The sequence below is a fragment of the Pholcus phalangioides genome, unplaced genomic scaffold (assembly GCF_987345545.1).
Source record: "Pholcus phalangioides strain wild (caught in Gottingen) unplaced genomic scaffold, Ppha-v1.0 ptg000022l_1, whole genome shotgun sequence".
NCBI lineage: Eukaryota > Metazoa > Arthropoda > Arachnida > Araneae > Pholcidae > Pholcus > Pholcus phalangioides.
The window spans coordinates 30,709,185-30,725,369 of record NW_028301615.1 but is presented as its reverse complement, the minus strand read 5'-3'; the positions used below and the strand labels follow the sequence as shown (position 1 = coordinate 30,725,369).

General features: G+C 36.7%; 1 protein-coding gene across 1 annotated transcript in view; it reads left to right on the top strand.

Moving 5' to 3' along the window:
• Positions 1 to 359: 359 nt before the first annotated feature.
• LOC149070176 (uncharacterized) overlaps positions 360 to 16,185 on the top strand; it is a 72,247-nt gene continuing 56,421 nt past the window's right edge. Inside the window, exon 1 of the mRNA XM_089249983.1 lies at positions 360 to 668. The gene's annotated coding sequence lies outside the window, so the exon portion shown is untranslated. The remainder of the gene's footprint in view (positions 669 to 16,185) is intronic.

Below are 16,185 nucleotides of genomic sequence, written 5' to 3'. Positions count from 1 at the left end.
CGTCTTTTTATTGCTGTTCAACTCGACTTTCATTTCTTCTGGTCCATTCCGAAGATATTTATGATTTCCTTCCGCAACGAACAGAAATATTTTCTCCACAAAAAAGAAAACCTGCAAAAAAAAACCCCTCAAGATCAGAAATATCAAAGAAACAAGAAAAATCGTCTTCCCCTTTCCCTTAACTCAAGAATATCCGCCACGGGGGCGCCACCTGCCCGACCAATCAGATTCAAACCCGGCCCTATGACGTCACGGCTAACTGCATCCCCATGGCAACCCGGAACGCTACCTGGGTTTCCGTCCGTATACTTTTTCGGCGCCCACGCATTCGGTAGTGCACTGTGAAGTCGGGGCGCTGATGGTGTGTTGTGCGATGAAGTATTCATGAAGGGGGGGTGGACCTACCTCTTGTTGCACTTGATCTTCAAGGAGAAGCAATAAAACCCCCTAGATGGAGAAACTCGGATTATCTTCCGTGAATCCATTTTAAATACCGTTTTGGATTATATTTATAGGAGATATGGATTAAGTTATTGGGATTCATGTGGATATCATGTGAGATTATTGCCTTTTTTGACACTTACTATTTCGACCTGAAGAAGAGCATTTGTTGTTTTGGATTTCGCTGTAATGAAGTTCTAACTTGGAATAATTTAGAGCGAAGTATGGTAAGATGATTTTTTTGTAAATATAAAGCATTAGCATTTTTTTTACCATTGCATAAAATAGAAATTTTAATACCAAAATAATATTACTATACAATATCTATAATATTCTTGGTGGATTTCTGAAATAAAATATTTCAGTATGCAATTTTTCAACTATTCTTAGCATGATTCCTAAAATGTTTTTGGCATAATTTCTAAAATGTTCATAATTTCTTAAACATTCTTGCATAATTTCTTAAATATTTTAGTATATAAAATTTTAAAATTATATTTCAGTATGAAATTATAAATTCATTTTTATTATAAAGTTTTAAACTTATTCCTAGTGTAATTTTTTTAAACTATTCTTGGCATTAAATTTTTGAAGTGTTCTTAGCATAATTTTTTTTTTCAATTTTTCCTAGTACTAAAATTTGAAATTATTCTAAGGCCGGGATTACACTATAAAAGTTTTGTAAAATTGCTTTTATAAAACTTGAAAAATCCAACCAATAAGCTAATTAATAAAATTTGAGCAAATGTAACCGATCACTTTATTGATGATATTTTTCAAGTTTTATAAAAACACTTTTACAGAACTTTTATAGTCTAATCCCAGCCTTAGAGAAATTTCTAAAATGTTCTTATCATACAATTAACAAATTATATTGCTATGCTCTTACTTGAAATTTCCAGAATATCCTTGGTGTCCAAAGTGTTTTTGGTATGCAATTTCCAAAGTATTACTGGAGTGCAATATATAAAATATTCTTGGTATAAGTGCTTAAAATATGATCAGAAAATATTATTACCTTTTTTTTTCTCTAAAATATTCTAATATTCTTTTGTGAAATTTTTCTTAAATAGTCTATCTAAATACGCTATTTATTATAAAATTTCTTAAATTTTTTTCACAAATACTTTCTTAAATACTCTTATTAACATCAGTTAATTTCTAAAATAAAGTATTGGACTTCAATCAACTTATAAGTTATTATTGGTTCACATTTTTTAAAACATTAGAAAGTTCTCAAAATATACTTAAAATTCAATTTCTAAATACTATAATTAAATTTATAAAATATACATTAATACACCTGAAATATGTGGTCGGCTGAAGTTGGTTTTCTGTGGTTCCCAACTTCAAGGCGCAAATGCGAGCCGATCTCCCCGTTAAAAAGTCTCGCCACAGAGAGCAACAGTCCTACAACGAAAAATCATTCAATCATAACACTTCACTCATAGTTAGAAAAACTGGGGGCAGATGACAGCACTACACATAACAAGCATTACACCGAAACAAACTTTACGTCAGGTTGCACTACACGTACACGCACATTCCCGCATATACCGATTCGTTGGGGGGTTCCGCAGGGGGGGGGGGGGGTGCATGTGTGGTGTAGCAGTAGTAGGTAGGGCCTCCAAAAAATGGCTCGGGGATCCATGATGTTCTTAGGTCAGCCACCTCGTTGGGCAATTTGCCTGTTGTGGCGTTGTATTTGTATTTGTATTTGTATTTGTATTTGTATATATTATTAGTGACGAATTATTACAAATCACTATAATATTTTAGCAGAAAAATTTCAAAATATCTTTCTCTGTAATTAATGAAGTGTTTGAATGCAAGGAGGAAAACGGTTTTAAAGTTAATTATTGAATGACAATATATTTGTCTTTCTTGTATCATTATTATTTATGTTGCTTATGTTCAGCATTATTGTTCTTTTCCCAAATGAGTTAATGAAAATGCTTAATATTTGTAGCTGGAACGTTGGTCTATTTTTTGCTCGGCTGTTTTTAATGAAATGAATAAAGTAGAAAAATGAGCAGGTTTGGGAAAGTTATAGAATGTCCAGAAGCCATGGGGTTCCTCTACTTAATGTACATTATTTATACAGGGTGAGTCTAAATTCATCAGACAAACTTTAATAAGCGATATAGACTCCTAAAGAAGCAGTTTTGGCCATAGAATGTGAGATCGAGTCGCAATATCAAAGGCAGTAGAGGGTATTTTTAGAGAGTGCACAACACCACTTCACCAAATGCAGATATATTTTTCTGATGGATTTTCTACGGTAAGTGCAACCAACCATTCGAGGGTGCAGGGTATTGTATTGTGCTAGGGACCTTCTCGTGGGACAACCTGGGTAATGCAAATTTACCGCAAGTCATTATACCGCTTGAACATTATTTTGCGCAGCATAACCTTGATTGTCCTTGCAGCAATAAAAAAAACAAACTCCGAAGGTGCATATGCAACCTCGAATGATTGATAGCACATATCGCAGCAAATCCGCCGGAGAAATATTTGTTTTTGGTGAAGTGCTTGTTTTTGTGCACCGTCTCTAAAATTACCTTCTACCGCCTTTGCTATAGCGATTCGACCGCATATTCTATGATCAAAGATACTTACTTGTTTAGTTGTCTTATATCACCTCTTAAAGTTTGTGTCATGAATTTAGAATCACCCTGTGTATGGGAAAAATATACATTGATGAAAGGTTCATCAGATCAAGTTAATAAGACAACTTAAACCAAATTCCGATTCAATGTTTCGTGAGATCTTTGTCCCAATCTTCTCTGACCGGCAGTAATATATGGAGAGAGATGGCATCAGAAGAGGACTTAATGAAAGGATACGAGTTTACTTGCATACAGTGTTATCCGAGAAAAAAAATTGAAGACCATTTTCACTCTCATTCGAAATTTTAGTGGGGGGGGGGGTGTAGTTTTGTGAAAAGAGGGGCAGTTTTTTTTTAAAATGAAAAATAGAGGAATATCTCTATTAAAAATACAAATACAACACCACAACAGGCAAAATGCCCAAAGAGGTGGCTGAGAAAAAGATGCCCATAAAAATATGGATGTCATATATTTCAAAAATACAGCCACCCAATTAAAAATGCAATTAACAAAAATTGTAAACAATATATATACACAAATGACATATATATACAATGACAAAATATTATACAATGCCCATAAAGAATATTTATGGTTGTCTTATTCTAAGTATGGATAGCTTCTCGATTTACCCCAACATGTTTGTCATATTTCTTTTTGAACGTGTCAATTGTGTTACAATTTACTACCCCCGGGGGTAAGCTATTCCATTTATTGACAACCCTATTAGAGAAAAATTCCCTGCGACACCATAACCTTGCATTGTCCCTCATTAATCGATACTGGTGTCCTCTTGTAAAAGCAGTCGATTGGCGGTGTACTAAAAGTTCATGGTCCATCCCATCGAAAATTTTGAACACTTCGATCACATCTCCTCGACACCTGCGTTCATCCAATGTAAACATATTCAAAAAATGAAGTCTCTCTTCATAACTGAAGTCCCGGGGCTCTTTTTCTTTTTTCCAGCATGGCCCAGCCGCACCTCAAGCCCCGTGTGCCAATAAGGATACGCGTAGCTCTTCTCTGCACCTCTTCAACCAAGTCTATGTCCCTCTGTAGGTATGGTCTCCAAAACCTTACAGCATACTCCAGTCCAGGACGAACTAAGCCTCGAAAAAAGCGGAAGAATGACTTTAGGAGAACGCGAAGAGACCTTTTTGAAAATGAGACCGAGCATTCTATTCGCTTTTTTGACCACCGCTGAACAATGTTCAGAAAACCTAAGCCGCTCGTCAATGAGAATTCCCAAATCGGTGACCCTAGTTGAATCCGGGATAGTGACACCATTCAACTCGTAAGAGAACCGTGGGTTGTTCGAACCAAAATGAGCTACCATGCACTTATCAACGCTAAACGACATGCTCCATTCATTTGCCCATGCTGCAATCCTGTTTAGACTGGTTTGGAGCGACTCCCTATCGCTTTGATTCCCGATTACCTCCATCAACTTCACATCATCTGCGAATTTGCTAGTAATCCCATCGATACCCTGATCGAGTTTATCGATAAAAAGTGAAAAAAGTGTAGGGCCAAGGACACTTCCTTGAGGAACTTCACTTGTGACGTCTGTCCAACCAGAGAATTCCCCGTTCACCATAACTCGTAATACCTAAAATTTGAAGGACTATTTTCAATCTTAATTAAACGAAATTTGGAAGAGTGAAATTGAACTTTAATAAGTGAATCATACGTCTAGATGGGTATTGGCAAACACCTTGCATGGTTCCACCCAACAATCATTATAAAGAACGAAGGAGTGACCAAAAAGTTGATTAAAATATAACATTCAAGGCAATTTAATTAAAATTATTCGTAAAAGTTTGTGAATTGACTTGATGTTTTTTAAAAATCGATTAGGTGCCTTATAAGTCACCTAATCGGTTTCTAACTGTGGGAAAAGCCAATCTTGACAAACACTGAAGTGGCATCCAAAAGTAGAGCGTTAGCACTACCTGTTGGTAACTGTGCGAAACTGGAGATTTCCCTTTTTCTATCTATACACTATTCGATGAAAACGGATTTAAAACTGAATAGTTTTAATTTTTTTTAAATCTGATGTTTTTTTTAAAACACCCTGTATTTTAAATCACCGCAGACTGACTGTAACATTGCATTTCTCGCAAAGAGTTTTTTATAAGGAATAACTGGCAGCTTGGCCGTCATTGGCGACATTTTTAGGGAGAAATTGCGATGTCCTGTATTTATGATCCCACAATTTTCCGTATTAATCTAAATAAAATATGATCACTCTTTTACCATATTAAAAAACTACTTCATATACATTATTTGATTACATCCGATAAAAAACGTCATAAAAAAATGTCAACCTTGGTTGTAAGAAACATCGGTTATAACGGGACTCGGTTATTATGCGACGAAATCTCACGAAATCTTCGATGTCGCTATAAACGAGTTCAACATTTTTTGCTGGGAGTTTTTCCATATTTTACTTCAGCTTTACATTCAATCTTCTTTGATTAATTTTGAAAGAAAAAAAGGGGGGGGGCAAGTTTAATTCAATAGAAAAACACTCACATTGATAACAATAATAATACTATTATTGTTCATAACGATTGGAACGGGATCATTGAACTGCTCCCAAAGCACAAGAGGCAATATATTCTCCGGGTATTTCAAACTAATTTCAAGCAAATTCCGTCGAATCTGCAGATGAGACAGACTAATGATATTACTAATAATTAAAACTAATTATATCAGTCTAAGTTATGAGAAACTAAAAACAAAACCTTCAAATATTTTGTGACTGGGAGGGAGACGCTTTTATAATTTAATGTTGGTAATTTTGACGTTTTGACTTGGTATTATTATCATTATTAATAACGTAATAATCCCTTGGAATGGCGTCCAAAAGATTGAATCTGAATTAATTAAAATTAAATTAAAACCCGAAGCTTTTATAAATGGTTGGGGGCTCCAAATGGAAGTTCGGTTAATACCTTTCTTGCGAGCTAATATTTTCGATGATTGTCGAGTTCTTTAGACGAGCATAAAATTCGTTTAATGTGTTCGAGGACATTATTTCGATCAATATCATTATGCTGTTCGGTGTATGGATGATCAAAAATGCATTTGTTGTCGGAAATGTTTTGAGAATCGTGCCCGTTAATATTTATACGACATGATTTCTCCGTTTTAGTAGCGAATCGTTTTGATCAATAAAACTGTTTTGCTGGAGAGGGAATCATTAAATTATTCAGAGATGAGTCTCATACGGGGACATTTTGAATCACGGACTGTCAAGAGTCTGAAGTTTTTACTCTTTATAATCTGGGCATTTTCATTCACTATGTATTTTAATGTTTGTGACAATGAAATGCCTTTTTCTGTCTGTAATAACACGAATTCGATTCTTACGAAGATACTCTAGCTGATGATTCTGTCATTTACAAAACAGTGTCCAATTTTACCCGATCAAGAAGAGAATCTCTCCAACACGACCTTAACATTATTTCCTAATGGTGCTCAACCTGGGAATTCCCCCTCAACTCCTCAAAAACAGTTTTTATGAAAGTTACCCGTAAAAGAATTCCCCACGATTTCCCTTACTGGATAAACAATTCTTTGATCTCTGAGGTTTCCCATCATAAATGCCTGGGCATTATAATCTCTTCCGATCTCCGCTGGAATCTTCACGTTGATCATATTTTTAATAAATGTCTCAAAAAACTCTTTTTCCTCCGTCGTAACCTGAAAATCTCTACCCGTCATGTCCGTCACCTGTGCTGCCAGACATATACCCTCCCGGCTCTCTCTTATGCCCGTGAAGCCTGGGACCCTCATACCCAAACCAACATAGACAAGGGATTTACATAATTTTAGCTATTTTCTGGACCCAATTACTTTAAATAGATGCTTCAGCGGTGAAGAGCCTCAAGCAATACTAGAGAAATATCCATTCTTGAACAATATACAGCTCTTGAAAAAAATGATGTTTCAAAAATACTCCATAGAATGATTACGATACAATAAGAGACGGACCATAAAAGATAAGAGCCCAGAGTGTGGGTCATCGCAAACTTGGCAACGGGAGTTTTCACCAATATTTCAGAAGCAATGCCATATATTCTAGAGGTGATGTTGCACGCTTTAAAACAATGACCAATACTTTAGAAACAATGATTTTTCAGCCAATTGTTATAAAAACCAAACAATGATTCTTCACCATAAAAAAAAGAGATTCTTTAGCAGAGAAGAAAAAACAAAACCGACAGTTCTTCAACGAAAGTTTTGGAACAATGATTCCTTCAACTAAATATCTAGAACAACGACTGTTGAATAAATATCTGAAACAATAATTCCTTAGCAATATTTTAGAAAATAATTATTCTTCATTCATTCAGCAATACTTTAAGAAACAACGGTTCTCTAACAATGTTACAAAAAAAAACAACGATTCTTGTGCAATGATTCAAGAAATAACAATTCTTCAGAACACTCCGAAAAAAAGATTAAAAAACACTTTTTATCTTCAAAAAAAGTTTTTAGGAACAATGATTCTTTAAGGAAATTCTAGCAACAAAATGATTCTTTAATGAAATTCTAGCAACAAAATGATTCTTTAATGAAATTCTAGCAACAAAATGATTCTTTAATGAAATTCTAGCAACAAAATGATTCTTTAATGAAATTCTAGCAACAAAATGATTCTTTAATGAAATTCTAGCAACAAAATGATTCTTTAATGAAATTCTAGCAACAAAATGATTCTTTAATGAAATTCTAGCAACAAAATGATTTTTTTAACTACATATCTGGATGGAGCGATGATTCTTTAAAACCATTTCCGGAACAACGATTCTCCAACAATACTGCATGACACAAACAGAGGAGTTCCATATAAATGCGAGATAATATCAATTGAGCAGAGAATCCAGAAAAATACTTTCACATCAAAATGTATTTCTCACGATCATGTTCATGTTTAAGATTCCCTCGAAATCACATAAAAGGATAACTATAAAAATATTATGTGACTCTTGATGTAGAAATTCATAAAAATTCTCATAAATTTTGTCTAAATTCTTATGTTTTATTCATAAGAGCAGAAAATTCTATAAGACGTTATTATAAATATCAAGTATCTAAAAATACGTATAATACAATAGATATTTTTTTAGTTTATTTTTCTTCGATCTCAAACATTCAAAGCAAATGAAAACGCACAATATGTGTGAATACACAAATAATTTCAGCAATAACTTATGCATCTTTCAATTTTTATGAATAATTTCTGCAATGACATCCATTCAAGTCCCGTAATAGAAATAAAAATAATGCTTGTGAATGAAATCCAATGAATAGAAAAGAATATACAGGGTGTCCTGTAAGTGCTAATGCGGCCTTTATCTCATCAATAATCAGTCCTAGAAGTATGGTTTCAATTTAAAAAAAATTCTCAAAAAAGTGTTCAAAAATTAACCTGTGCTACTTTTGAGAGTGAAAATACAGTGTGTAACAGAATAAAAAATCAAATTTTCATATGGTCTCTCTTTCCTCTAACTTCCAACAAGAAATTTCTTGCCCTGTTTGTCCTGAGGCCAACAACACTCCTTTTCCTCATTCATGCTGTCCTTTCCCAACTTTTCCCCGCTTCTTGAATTCGAATATCTCAGTAGTGAATATTGCACTTGGAAACTTGGAGATTTATTTTTTTCGTTTGCCTCAGGAGAAACAGGGCAACAAATCTACACTGGTGAGCAAGGGCGTAGCGAGACGGGGTACTTGGGGGGTCTGGGTCCCCCCCCCCGAAATGTGAGAAAATGAGCGAAAAAGGGAAAAAAGATGGCCAAATCTATTGTTCTATCACTTTGGTCCACCCCCGAAATTAAAGTGGTCCCTCCCCCCCCCCCTGAACGAAATTTCTGGCTACGTCCCTGCTGGTGAGCTAAAATTAAGGACGAGAGACGGTTTTTCTTATGTAACGTCGTGTAAAAGTGTTCCACATCGATATAAGTAATACTACAAGATACTCAAGATGTAAGAACATGGGAAAAGTAAACGAAATCCAAAGGATAAAAAGGAACTTCATTGAAAAATTAGCTTCGAGCACAATTGGACAGGAGAGACACCGAAACGTCCAATTAAAGTCCTATTCAGACTCAATCCTCTTTCATCCGTAAAGAGTACTCGGCCTTCATTTTTCAGCCTCGTCCTTAATTTATGCACACCAGTGTAATTGGAAGTTAGAAAACAAAGGGGACCGTATAAAAATTTAGATATTTTTATTTTGTTACACACTGTTTTTTCACGCTTAAAAAGTGCTACAGGGTAATTTTGTAACGCCTTTTGAGAATTTTTTGAATTGAAACTATTCCTTGTACGACGGACGGTTGATTAGATAAAGGCCGCGTTAGCACTTACGGGACACCCTGTACAATAAAAAAAAATTGGGAACACTAGTAATGGAGTCAGGGACATGAATTGTGTTTGTTAGAAAGAACATCGGGGACATAGTTACGGAATACCATTTTCCTTGTCGACGTTTGTTGTAGAAATACGCACATAAGGAAAAAGTGTGGCAACGGCCCGGATCAATTAGTGGTATCTACAGATCTCTGTCGCCACATAATATCTATTTCCTCTCTGTTCTTCTCCAGAGTCACAGTTTCGTGTATGTTTTGAGGATCTGGCACGCAGCCCAAGAGAGGGAGTAAGCACACATAAGAGCCAGTTCGTTTCGTATTAGGGCATTGCGTTTTGTCTCCGGGGGGAGGGGGGGGGAATGCAAGAAATAACAATAAACTGGATCCTTTCTGGAGCAAGGGAGAGAAGAAAAAAAGCAATGTATTCTAGACAGGGTCCAATCAATCAAATTTGGAGAAAGAACACCAAGTAAAACGATTAACGAAGCCAAAACAGGAAAGAACATTGTTTTCGAGGACAATAAAATTTGGAAATGTTCCCGGTTATTATACTCACGTGGAGGAGTCTGGCTTTGGGAGCGTGTTTCTTGACGACACGATGATATTTTATAACACGTCGTGAATGAGTTTCACGAGAGCTGAGAATGTCGAATGCCCCCTCTCAAAGATAGACAATACAATATTCGGGATAGATTCCGGCCGAGAATGATGAATGTGCAGTTGCGGCACATTTTAGTATCTTCATTGTTTCGATTGTGAGAAGCATTCGAATGTAAATTAAGCATGGAAGTTGCCGCTGATGGAATGAGCCAGATTTAGATTCCTTTCACTGTCAAGAATCGTGAAAACTTTGTAACTTTTGGGTGATGTTGCGTGGATGCCAAATGTGTTTAAAGTAACCAATTTACGAGTGGTTGGAAAGAGTCCAGTGGCAACACATTCATTATGTCAAAAATTATTTATTATATCACCTGTGCATATTGTAACATTCCTCCGTAGTTATCTGCAGTCGCATCTGTGAGCGATTGCCGCGACTCTACTTTGCCGCACACCAACTCCGGTCATATCAGCAATTTACCAACGATCGAGTTGGGCCGGAGATGAAGGTGCGATATATCGGTGGGTATCACCACAGGTTGAGAGCTTATTATTTATGTTCTTCTCCGGAATCGAACCAACTGACCTGATTGTTGCCTTCACGGTGTTAAAAGAGCATCTTTCACCACTGCACCATTAGGGCGCATATGCCGCAATTCTGGAAGATGCTGCTACCACTAAAGAATCTTTCTTTCATTCGAACCAAGCGAAACTCCAGTATATCGAGTGATTTTTGTCGGAAATGTGCGTGTTTGTGTTAGCCTGAGTACGGATCTAGAGTTGTGCGGGAAATTTCAGTGATGCCATCTATATTTTGAAACGTGAGTGAAATGATTGGATATCTACACCGTTGTGGGTAGTTGTTTTGCTCTCTGTGGCGAGATGTTTCAACTTCCGCTGACCACCACTTTGCCGACGGTGGTAATCGAACCCGGTTCCCACGATGTGAGTCTACCACGATGCCTACACGAGGGCACACATAGGCATAAATATGGGCTGCATATGCCACTTGCCTGGTACAGCATGACAAGCGATTTGTGGGGAAATGGTGCACATTCTCTCAACAATTGATTCATCACCTCTACCCCATTCCACTGCTACAGAGATCGATCGCAGAACTTCACTGGAAAGAATTTGCCGAAAGGCTCAATTCAACATGACGAAACTACAGCTGTGGGTACTTCCACAGGGTATTTCAGAAAGAAACACCTAACGTTTGAGATAAATACGAAATAGTGATAGACAAAATGATGAAACACAATTACGAGTAGTTCGTTTAATGGGCACACATACCTGGAATTTCAAATAAGCCGGTTTGTGAAGTTAGACGCAACTTTGGTTAACAGATGGTGCCACAGTACTTTGAATGGCAGGTGAGATCGTCTACCGCAAACATGCGTGGAATTCGAAGCGACCTTGCGCAATGGATACGTTTGTCTCACTGATGAACTGTTGAAGCTGATACAGAGCGTTTCGTGACTCTTGCTATTAACAATAATCTTCAAATGGCCATTCCCCCATAGAAAGTAGTCGTGAAATAAAACGACCGCGGTTGCATCTGTAAGAATAGTAAATAATTTTAATTTATTATTCTATAATTATAATTCTATCTTTTTATACAGAGTGGGCAAAAAGTCCGGGCGGAAAAATAACCGAAATAAAAAATGGGTTGCAGGGTTAGCATCGCTAGGTCACGGGAATTTTTTTGACAGGAAAAAAAATAACTAAAAAAAACAGCCGATACGTGGCGCTGACGTGTACGAGTCAAAGAAAAGATACGCAAATAACGAATAGAATGCCTTCAAATCGTTTATTGCAGCAGTATGTGTTCTGCATGACCACCACCACCACACAGGGTATAATACAATGCAGGCGAGTCACAAATCCAGCAACGGCAGAGTGCAGCAGATCCACATACACGGTTTACAAGGGTGAACTAATTGTGGATTAGGAGCGCAAGTTCTTATAACCATCTCATTTGCATATTTCCACCGAAGTCGCTCGTACTAGTGCCACCCATTGGCTGTGTTTTGAGTTAATTTTTTTGCTGTCGAAAAATTCCCGTGACCTAGCGATGCTAACCCTGCAACCCATTTTTTATTTCGGTTATTTTTCCGGTTTTTATGAATTTTTAAAGTTTCTACGGACTTTTCTGCCCACCCTGTACGTCACCTTTCGTTTAAGTAAAACTGTCTAAATTGTTTGCTTCCGAAGGCACCCAACACAGCACACATTGAATACATAACTAATATTCCTCTGAAAAAAAAACTTCACGTTATGGTAAACAACGCATACACGGCCCATTCTGATATGAACGAATACGTTAGAAGTTTACGAGATGCACGTCCGATTTTTTGTAGCAGTAGCATATAAATAACTATAAACTATGAGCTCGTTGCACAGCTATATAGTTCTTCTATATGTGTTGGGAACCACCATGCTGTCCCACGAGTTTCTAGATGACATGGTGGCAATATATTTCTCCCCCCCCCAATGGTATATTCCTCACGTTCCGAGATGCTATTTGCCTACCAACAACGATTATATGATGAATAATTAAGGCTGGAAGAAGTTGCCACTTATTGGTGATATGCTAAATTATGTTGCCAAAACCGTTTAGAATTTCCAGATGATTTATTTTAATGGCTGAGGTTCAGTGAATATCCCATGCGTCAAAATCAGTTCTACCGAAACTAATTGCGCTTATGACTGGTGCACTCTTTTTTGGTTTAGTGACAGAATAATTGGAATGATAACGGTATTCGGAAGCCGAATGAAGCGTAAATTCTGTACCACCGAGTTTCGGAACAGGGAATTGCGCGAGATTACAGGATGAACCCATCCCGAAAGAGCTTCGATATCATAGAATTAACGTGCTCTCAACAGTTTTGATCCGATGAATTCTGAAACACCGGCAGATGCCACAAATAACTGGCACGAAAGTTGACTGTTGTTTGTGTGGAGCGGAATTAGCCACGGAATGAGGGCTTCTTCCGTTACTTAATTAGTCGAAGCAAAATTAACTGGGGAAGAGGGTTCATGTGTGGAGAAATCGCCGCTGATGATACCGAACTGCTCACGTGGAACGAAGTGTTTCTTATCATTTCAGTTCAAAGCTACTGGAATGTTATTAATCGCGGCAAATCTCGCTTCCTTTTACGGATCGATGTAATCAGGGGAATAGGATATATAAGTATTATTTATAACTTCTTTTCTGGAATACGAAGCTTGTTTGTTTTTTTATGTGAAACGAATCAAACTTTCAATACAAATACAACGCCGCAACAGACAAAATTCCCAACAAGGTAGCTGAGGAAAAAGATGCCCATAACAAATATGGATGTCATGTATTTAAAAAATACAGCAAACCTATTAAAAATGCAATTATGAAAACTAAAAACTATATATGCATGATGAAAAATTATACAATGCCCATAAAGAATAATACAATGCCCATAAAGAATAATACAATGCCCATAAAGAATTATACAATGCCCGTATGGTTGTCTTATTTTAAGTATGGACAGCTTCTCGATTTACCCCAACATGTTTATCATATTTCTTTTTAAACGTGTCTATTGTGTTAGAATTTACTACCCTCGGGGGTAAGCTATTCCATTTATTAACAACCCTATTGGAGATAAACTCGCATTGTCCTTTAACAATTGACACTGGTGTCCTCCTGTCAAAGCAGTCGATTGACGACGTATTAATATGCCTTAATATGCTCACATATCTTTTGGACGATAGATAGCCTCAAGGCCAAAACATACTACACTGACGTGACATGATTTCACTTTGGGTCAGTGATTTCAGTGTAGTATGTTTCGGTCTTCTGTGACTTGCTTAATTGTTTCCTGATTATTTGAGCTGGTGATATCATTGGTTTTTTGAGAGGAAACTCTCTAAATGACGTTAGGTGGCGTACGAATATATGTCTGTGTGTTTTTCTTTTATTATTTCGCTATTCTTTGATAGATTTGCTGGAACTTTATCCCGCCTTCACTATTTTTGGTGCTATTCGATCAATGTGTAACCCTGTGTTTGTGAGGTCCCGTGTGTGATTTCCACAAAAGTAAAATAAATGGACACTAAACTGTTACTGAAAAAAAGAAAACAGGGAGAGGGATATCTAAATTGAACGCTGAAAACCGGACACACACTTCGCTTCACATCTCAGAGAGAGATACGGTATCAAAGCGGGGATGGGTATATCCGTAAACTTATAAAAAGAGTTATTTCATATATATACAAGGGTGATTATAATTAAAGTTTTCCGTGCTCTGTGAGTAGTTTTTCCCAAAAAATGCTTATGAGTACAGCCAAATATTTAGGATATCATAGTGAGAGAGATTTCATCGACGAAAGTCGAATCACTCTGATAACAGGAATACATTAGGGCCAGACATTATATCCGTAGTTTCTATCAACCTCCTGGACACTATTCCATCTCTCCCAGGGGGCGATATTGCTCACTCTGTTAAACCCTTTTCTAGAAGAGAGCAAGTCTCTTACGTATTTCAAGAGGGTGGCACTTCTGCCATTTCAAATGCTACGCACGCCTCATACGAAAAATCGCATGCAATAATTAATAGACTGGGACACATAATAATGAGCGAGAGGGGTATCGACATCAAACAGAATTTGAGATGGCCATGGGAGAGGGATTTATGAGAAAAAGTTCAATTTTCGAAAACCAGGTGGAAAAAGTGGCGCTTTTTTATTACATTCTACATTTTCCCATGGTCTATATAACGTATATACCGAGGGTGCTATATAGGTCTGAGTAGTTTAGTATACTGGCAAAATATCCTGTCCCTATATACAATGAGAAATCTGGAATAGTATAAGAAGGAATAAAAGTATCGATCGTCCACAGTTAATCAGTCCGTAATCGTACCTTTATCCCGGTGTAGAAAATTGCACAAAATAATCGTCTCTTGCATGTGATAGAATCTGGAATTGACTTTATCCAATCTAGAATATGCCAATCTCATTGATTTTCAGTATAAGTAATAACGCTGGAATAAGATATAACTTAACACTTAAGATATAACTAACACTTTTCAAGGATACGCATAAGTATAACATTTCTAGGAGTAAACGCCTTATTTTAGAAGGGTACACGGGCCTTGAACGAATTCTCGAGGTATATGTTGTAAGCTCCCGGCGATGTATCGTAAACATTGATCTGAGTATTTCTACCGAATTGGTGCATGTGATCGGAAACGTATGTTCCGAGTGTGTGTCTCGCCCTAATGTAAATGTATTCATGTTGTCAGAATGATTCGATTTTCGTGTTCTAGTGCTGCCATCTATTTTACTCATTTGAAGTGAAAATGGTAGAAGTCTGAATTTTTGTGTTATCTACGTATCATGTTTGAAATCATGAGGTTGGGAATCACTGCAGCCTGAACATACGCAATTACAAGAACAGTAGAAATTTTTGCAAACGAATGGTCAATCGTAGTTGAGTTACGTTATTAAATTATTACGATATTTCTGAAATAAAAGCTGTGCAGTTCTATACAGCCATCATCAAGGCGGCATTGCCCCCAGCCTAGTTACGGCCCTGCGTTGGGAGGATTACTGCTTCAAATTTTTACGGGAAGACTTTTATGTACCCTCTTTAGTTTGCATAAGAGCAGAAACCTTGGGGTTCAGACCTTTTGGAAACCTCAGTCAAAAAAATTGGGAAGTCAAAAAATTGTGACTTACCAAGAACCCCCCTCCATCAATTATTAGCGACGTACAATGTATATGTTACAGTAAATGCAATAAATCAAGACGGTTACACATAAAAATCGGTGTTATTATGTATTCCCCATAATCTTGGTAAGTTTGGCAAATTCCACTTTCACCGGAGATTATGCAAAATAATCAAGTGTTGGTAAATTTTTACAAATACTTCAAATTTATCGATTTTATTTATCGATATTACACTTCAAATTTTCCCCAAAGGGCGGAAATTCTATTGTAAACATTTAGCGGGTAGTGGTCTACAATGAAAATGAAACAACAAATTTTTGATTCGGAATTAGCTCGTAAACATTGACGCTGAAAGAAAAGCGGGAGAAGGTCTTTTTTTGAAAAATCCATTCAATTAGAAATTAGGCCTTCCTGTCACTTCGGAAATTTCCCAATCCTGAAACGTA